The sequence below is a fragment of the Myotis lucifugus genome, unplaced genomic scaffold, assembly GCF_000147115.1.
Source record: "Myotis lucifugus unplaced genomic scaffold, Myoluc2.0 scaffold_568, whole genome shotgun sequence".
NCBI classification, from domain to species: Eukaryota; Metazoa; Chordata; class Mammalia; order Chiroptera; family Vespertilionidae; genus Myotis; species Myotis lucifugus.
In genome coordinates this window covers 447,800-455,695 of record NW_005871616.1, presented here as the reverse complement: position 1 = coordinate 455,695, position 7,896 = coordinate 447,800, and the positions used below count along the sequence as shown (strand labels likewise).

The window sequence follows — 7,896 nt, the reverse complement described above, 5'->3', positions numbered from 1 at the left end:
TTGAGTGTCTGCCCTCTGCTGGTCAGTGTACATCATAGCAACTGGTCTTTCAGTAGTTCAGTTGTTTATGCTTTTATATATTATAGACCTAAGAGGCCCCAGTGCAACAAAAAATTGGTGCACTCGGCGGGGAGGGGGGGGTCCCTCAGCCCGCCTGTGCCCTCTCGAAGTCTGGGGACCCCTCGGGAGATAACGACCTGCTGGCTTAGGCCTGCTCCAGGGTGGCAGAGGGCAAGCCCAATCCCTAGGTGCAGCCCCTGGTCGGGTTCAGAGCAGGGCCGATTGGGGAGTTGGGGCGCTGCCCCCTGTCATGCACAGAGCAGAGCGGATTGGGAGGTTGCGATGCCACCACCAGTCATGCTCAGGGTAGGGCCGATTGGGGGGTTGGGGCACCGCCCCATGTCACACTCAAGGCAGGGTCGATGGGGAGGTTGTGGCACCACCCCCTGTCACGCGAAGCAGGGCTGATCAGGGGGTTGGGGCGCTCCCCCCTGTCATGCACAGAGCAGGGCCCATCAGGGGGGTTGGGGAGCTCCCCCCTGTCATGCACAGAGCAGGGCAGATAGGGGAGTTGGGGCACTGCCACCTGTCACACACAGAGCAGGGCCGATCAGGGGGTTGGGGCGCCGCCACTCTCACACTCAGGGCAGGGCTGATGGGGAGGTTATGGCTCTACCCCGTCACACACAGAGCAGGGCCCGTGGGGTGGGGGGTTAGGGCCCCACACCCTGTCACACACAGAGCAGGGCCGATCAGGGGGTTGGGGCGCTGCAGCCTGTCACACACAGAGCTGCAGGGCAATCAGGGGATTGGGGAGCTCCCCCCTATCAGGCACAGAGCAGGGCTGATTAGGGGGTTGGGGCGCCTTCCCCTGTCACAAACAGAGCAGGGGGGATAGGGAGGTTGTGGCCCTGCCCCCTGTCACACACAGAGCCGCAGGGCGATCAGGGGGTTTGGGTGCTGCCCCCTGTCATGCTGATCCCGGTGCCGGGAGGCATATTACCCTTTTACTATATAGGTTAGAGGCCTGGTTCACAGGTGGGGGCCCGCTGGTTTGCCCTGAAGGGTGTCCTGGATCAGGGTGGGTGTCCCCACTGGGGTGCCTGCCCAGCCTGGATGAGGGGATGATGGCTGTTTGCAGCTGGTCACACACCCTTCAGGGTGGGGTCCCCACTGGGGTGCCTGGCCAGTCTGGGTGAGGGGCTGAGGGCTGTTTTCAGGCTGGCGGGTGACTGAAGCTCCCAACCACTCCTTTTTTTCTTTTCTTTTTTTATTCTGGGCCAGCTTTAGCTCTGGCTCCAGCTCTGAGGCTTCTGCTGCTGAAAGCAGGTATCTGGTTTGTTTGGGTTCTATAATTGATACACTGTATCAACTCCAGCTCTGAGATCCCAGCTGGCTGAAAGTGGGTTTCTGGGGTTTTGTTTAGCTTCTATATTTGTTACAATGTTTCAAACTGCAACCTCAGAGGCCAGCAAGGCAGGCAGGGAACGTTGGAGTCCTCCGTCACTGAAGCAAGCAAGCCTCATGTTCGCTTTAAGCTGCCTGGCTGCTGGCCGCCATCTTGGCTGGCAGTTAATTTGCATATCACCCTGATTAGCCAATGGGAAGGGTAGCGGTCGTACGCTAATTACCATGTTTCTCTTTTATTAGATAGGATAAACAGAGTCAACCAGTTAGAAATTGGTGATGAATGAATGAACATATTTTCAGGCCGGAACATTTCTTGTAGTTATCTGCAGTGGTAGTTTAAAGAATCATTTAAAATAGCACTTTCTTATACAAAGCACTAATTATAAAGAATATGTGCACCCCTATGTTCATTGCAGCATTATTTACAATAGCCAAGGTATGGAAGCCACCCAAGTGCCCACCAATAAACAAGTGGATAAAAAAGTTGTGGTACATATAAACAATGGACTATTACTTGGCCATAAAAAATAAAGAAATCTTACCTCTGTGACAGCATGGATGGACCTAGAGGGTATTATGCTAGGTCATATGATTCACTCACACTGGATGGCTATTGATGTGTTGGCTGTTGTCAGATTTTTTAAAAAAATAAAATATTTATATTGACTTTTTACAGAGAGAGGAAGGAGAAGAGATAGAGGGATAGGAACATTATCCATCAGCTGCCTCCTCTACGCCTCCTACAGGGGATTGTGCACACAACCTGGGCATGTGTCCTGACTGGGAATTGAACCAGTGACCTCTTGGTTCCTGGGTCAGTGCTCAACCATTGAGCCACATCAGCTGGGCTGTTATGTTTTTATTTGACAATCTAAGGGAAAAAAGATCAGTGTCCCTGACTAAGTAGTCAGGTATTGCATGTTTTAAAAATTCTTGTGGCACTCCAGTGTGCCTGTTGTGGCACACTAGTTGAAAATCAGTGAACTAGCCAATCTGGCTTTAACCCATAATCTAAGTACATGCCCTGACTGGGAATTGAACCATGACCTTTCAGTCTATGGGATGACACTCTAACCTCCAACCAACTGAGCTATACCAGCCAGGTCTCTATGTCTTTTGTTTAGAGAATTTAATCCATTTATGTCTAGGGTATTTATTGGTAAGGACTTATTAATGCCATCTTATTAATTGTTTTCTGGCTGTTTTGCAGTTTTCTTGTTCCTTTCTTCTTTACTTTCTGCCTTCCTTTTCTCTAGTCTTATTCTTGTATTCTCTTCTCTTTATCTTTTGTGTATTTGTTGTAAGTGTTTGCTTTGTGGTTACCATGAAGTGTACATAAAATATCTTATGGCTATACAGGTCTATTTTACACTGATAACAACTTAACTTCAATCATGTACCAAACCTCTACCCTTACTAGATTTAATGCACCACCATATTACAGTATTAAAGTATTCTGAATTTAACTGCATGCTTATTCTTTTCCACTGCATTGTATATTTCCATGTTGTTAATTAGTGCCATTTTATTTCAGCCTGAAGACCTCTTTTCAGCATTGTTGTACAGCAAGTTTAGTGGTAATGAACCCTATCAGCTTTTTTCTTTTAATCTGGAAATGTCTAACTCTCCTTCATTTGTGAAGAACAAGTTTGTCAGACAGATACTATACACCATCTTATTTCATCTCAACAGACATTTATTCAAGCAGTCTCTAAACTCTACTATATTGTATTTGGTTCTTGTTCAATGTTCTCTCACATTACCTTGTTCTTTTCCTTTATAAATTCTTCAGAATTTATAATTCTATGTTTGTCAAATTATTTTATACACATGGCACACACATGTATATTTCTCCCCGAAAGTGTAAGTTTTTTAGTCAATGAATGTATTTGTTTTCACATTATGTAAATACACTCAGAACATATAGTATGGTAGGTATCACAACACTGGTATTCAATAACCATTTTTGCATTAGTGATTGAATTAGTGAATATCTTGACACAGTTTGGTGCTTAGTCCAGCCAATAATAAAGAGAATGTGATTTTGATTTTCTTTGCTATTATTCCTTGTAGCATACACACTCTTTTTTAAATTTATTTTTAGAGAGAGGAAAGGGGAAGAGAGACTGGGAGAGAGACAGAGAGAGCACGAAGGAGAGAGCATGAGAGAGGGACATCAATGTGAGAGAGAAACATTGATTGGTTGCTTCATACACACACCCAGACAGGGGATCAAACCCACAACCTAACTATGTGCCTTGACTAAGGAATCAAACCTGCAACCATTTGGTGCATGGGATGACGCTCCAACCAACTAAGCCACCTGACCAGGGCAGCATACACATTTTTTAGGGTTATGTTTATGAGAGGCTCTGTGGTCTAGAGTAGAATTTGGATACTGAGGGTTTCCTAAGTGTGATAAAAATTTGGAAAACCTTCAAAACCAACATATTTTCAAACAGAACGTTTCTCTGCCTTTATTTTGGCTTTCTCCAAATACTTAAATTTTTTTGAACTATGGAAAATTCACCTATATAAAGTAATAGAGAGAACAGTGCCATGTATCAACAGCCCATCTTTAACAATGACCAATTCATGGGCATTTTGTATGTCCACTATTTAATCTTACATGCTCACTGCATTATTTCCATGATAATCTCAGGCATCATGTCATTCTGCTCATAAATATTTTATTATAAAAATCTACCATATAATGGCTTTTTAGAAACAACACCATGTCGTTACCACACCTAAAATTAGGTAAATAAGCCCTTCACACAGCAAGTGTTCAGTTTTTCTGATTGTCTCAGAAATATTTTGTAACAGTTCTTTTGCTGGAATATGAGTCCAAACAAAGCCTAGCATTTGGTTGATACGTTTCTCCAGTTTTTTAAATGTATGGTTTCACTGTTCTCTAGTCTTCCTTGCAAGCTAATTGCTGAAGAAACAGTTGTTTGCCGAGTGGAACTGCCCCTGCTCTGGATTTTGTTAGTGGCATCCCTGTGATGTCATTTACTATGAAATTGTGTCCTGGGCTCCAGAAAGTAATACTAACACCAATTATTAACACCTTTTGACTGCTGATGATGTGCCTTTTAAAGTGTTTGATGTGTAAGAAAAAATGTAATCCTTCAAAATCCCTAGTTTCTATGCGGTAAATACAAGCATGATGTATTTTATGTAATTTTAAAATCATGTGACCTTTAAGTAGTATGATAGTACATATTAATAAAGCCATACTTTTTATACAAAATATAAAATAATTTAAATAAATAAAATAATTTACAAAAATCATAATTCAAAATAATAAGGACTGATTTTCAACTTTGGTTATGGTAATGTTATATGATGATTCTCCTTTTAATTTCTAGATGATAAAAAAATAATTGCTCTTATTTTTATTTTATTTATTTATTTTTTAATATATTTCACTGATTCTCTACAGAGAGGAAGGGAGAGGGACAGAGAACCAGAAACATCGATTAGAGAGAAACATCAATTAGCTGCCTCCTGCACACCCCCCACTGGGGATGTGCCCGCAACCAAGGTACATGCCCCCGACCGGAACCGAACCCAGGACCCCTCAGTCCGCAGGCCTATGCTCCATCCACTGAGCCAAACCGGCCAGGGCTGCTCTTATTTTTGGAGTTAATTTTACTTTTAAAATTATATGAAAATTTAAAAAATAAATCCCTTTAATAAAATGCAACTAACAATAAGTTTGTTTTTCCAAGTACTTCATGGGAAGGAGTCTGAGTAGGGTAGCATTTGTATATTTCTGGGACACTGGTCATAATGACATTCAATGTAACCCTTATATTACAGTAACACACACACACACACACACACACACACACACACACACACACACCTCCAAAATGCCGAGTTCTTACCTCATGAATCATTGAAATGTGAAACTCTTCTCAGCACTTTTGTGCATTTTCAGGTGACCTATATATTTTTCCTTACTAATATTTTTATTTTATACACTTGGGATCATAATTGCTGATCTTTTTTTTCTTTCCTCAGTGACTTTATTTTATAGTAACTTTACATTCACAGCAAAATTGAACAAGAAATACAAAAATTTCTGTGTACACCCTGTCTTCACAGGCACAGCCTCCTGCATTGTTAACATTCTCCACCAGAGTGGTACATCTGTTACAACTGATGAGCCTACATTGACACATCATTATCACCCAGAGTCTATGGTTTACATTAGAGTTCATTCTTGCTGTTGTACATTAGATGGGTTTGGGCAAAGGTGTAATGACAGGTGTGCACCATTATGGTGTCATCAGAATTTTTTTATGGCCCTAAAAATGCTCCATTCTCTGTTATTTACACTGTCATGATGTTCTAGTTCTGATTCCCTGCAAGGCCTAAGCTGCAGTCGGAAATCCTTAGCGCTGCTGAGGAGGCAATCAGATATCCCTCTGGCAGCCCGGCAGCCCTCAGAGGATGCCCACTTGCCAGCAGGGAGCAGACCTAAGCTGCAGTCAGACATCCTTAGTGCTGCTGAGGAGGCAGGAGAGGCTCCCACCACCACCGCTGTACTGGCAGCCGTCAGCCTGGCTTGTGGCTGAGCAGAGCTCCCCCTGTGGGAGCGCACATACCACCAGGGGGCGGCTCCTGCATTGAGCATCTGCCCCTTGGTGGTCAGTGTGTGTCATAGTGACCAGTAATTCCCAGTCGTTCTGCTGTTAGGGTCAATTTGCATATTACCCTTTTATTATATAAGATTACAGTTGACAGTTGTTATTGTTTTATATTAGTCTCAGGTGTACAGCATGGTGGTTAGGCATCTATGTAAAAAATCATGAATGCTTCGCTAATTTGCATGTCATGCTTGTGTAGGGGACATGCTAATCTCTGTGTTGTTCCGATTTTGGTAAATGTGGTGTTGAAGGAGCACTAGTAAGGTATTTGTACACCATCTTAAGGCACTGCCTGCCTATCAAAATTATTCAAATTCTGTCAATACCTCTGCAAAGTAAGCATATTCCCACATTGTGGTTGAGAAAAATATGGCTCAGAATGTTAGATACTTAACCCTAGTGTTACACAGTTCAAATACTAGCTATAAGGTACTGGATTTGGATTTAGGTTTCTTTGATCCGAACTATACTGCATCAATTATTCTGTTAGTATCTGTCTCTCCCAGTTACATTTTGAGCTCCTGGAGGCAGATGGCACAGACAGGGACAGCCTCACACACCCTGGGGCTGTTCCACACACCATCCCAGGTGCAATGTGTGGAGCAGTCATACCGGTTGGAATGACTGAGGCAACGCGGGGAACACAGTTGCAAAGGGCAATGGCTCCACGTTGGGTCATGCACATGCTCAGGTGTGAAGTGTTGGACGCACCTGGAGAGCCAGAGCATCCCTCTGTGGGTCCATCTCCCTGCCAGGGTTTCTACTGGGAGACAGTGAATCCAGAGCAGGCCAGCACCCACGGTGCTGCATTACCTGGACCCGGGCATTTTCTCCCTCACAGGCTCCCCTTCCTTAGCCAGGAGCAGAGGTAATGGGCTGTTCTGCTGCTCCCGGGTACACAGGGACATGGGGATTCTGTGAGCCTGATTGGGCTTACCTGCCTGGACACACCCTGCAGCCACATTCACTCCGTGTCCCTCACATGCCAGGATGGCACAGGCAAATCCACAGGTTAGCCAGCATGACTCATCCAGGAGGTGAGGCAAGCTACACCTGCACTCTAGGGACCCCTATGTCTGTGGTTTCTACTCTCACCCCTTTCCCACTGGTTACTAACCCTAAGTAAGGGCAAAGCATTATTGCCTCATTCCAATGTCCTTCTGACTGACTTCCATTTCTTCTCCTGCCTAGAGAATTCTTATCTCCTTAAAGGTAAAGAGAAGAGAGAAAGTTTCTAATATCATCATTAACTTTACAAATTTAAAGTTTGAGAAGAAATTTTTGACTTTTTGGTACTTTTGCAATTCAAATTTCCTTTTCCCTAATGTTCCTGTCATAACGTTTGAAAGCTGTATTACAGTAAGTATGGACTTCCTTCTTGGTTTTGTATTTCTGCTGAACAAAACTGCACCAAAGGAAAAGGTATATATGATCTTCACAGATGTCTGAATTGGGGGTATGGGAGAGGCATTGGCCAAGAGGGGAACCAAATGAAGAAAGAAATCTTAATCTCATCTAATATATCAAAATATTATCAATCTACATTTGGTTTCTCTTATGTTAGTGGACATGAAATTTGATCTGTAAACACACATGAGAGGGGCGAGCAGCAAGAGGGTTAGGCAGAAACCCCCATGGGCAGCCTCAGCCCTGAGATGAAAGAGAGGTAAAAATTCAACAAAAGTCCTCACAAAGGCGAGTGGTTGCTTTCAGAGAGATATCTGATCAGTCTCTCATGGACTGAGCCCTATCCCAGAGGTCTTCATCGTAGGTAAGGGTAGTCAAAAGAAAAAATGTCAGGAGAGAGGGGGAGAATTCCAAGGGGTGG

General features: G+C 43.7%; 1 non-coding gene across 1 annotated transcript; it reads right to left on the bottom strand.

Annotated features, from left to right (window-relative positions):
- Positions 1-6,222: 6,222 nt before the first annotated feature.
- On the bottom strand, positions 6,223-6,325 carry LOC111823584. The gene has a single exon (XR_002826640.1). It is a non-coding gene; the product is annotated as a U6 spliceosomal RNA (small nuclear RNA).
- Between the last annotated feature and the right edge of the window lie 1,571 nt (positions 6,326-7,896).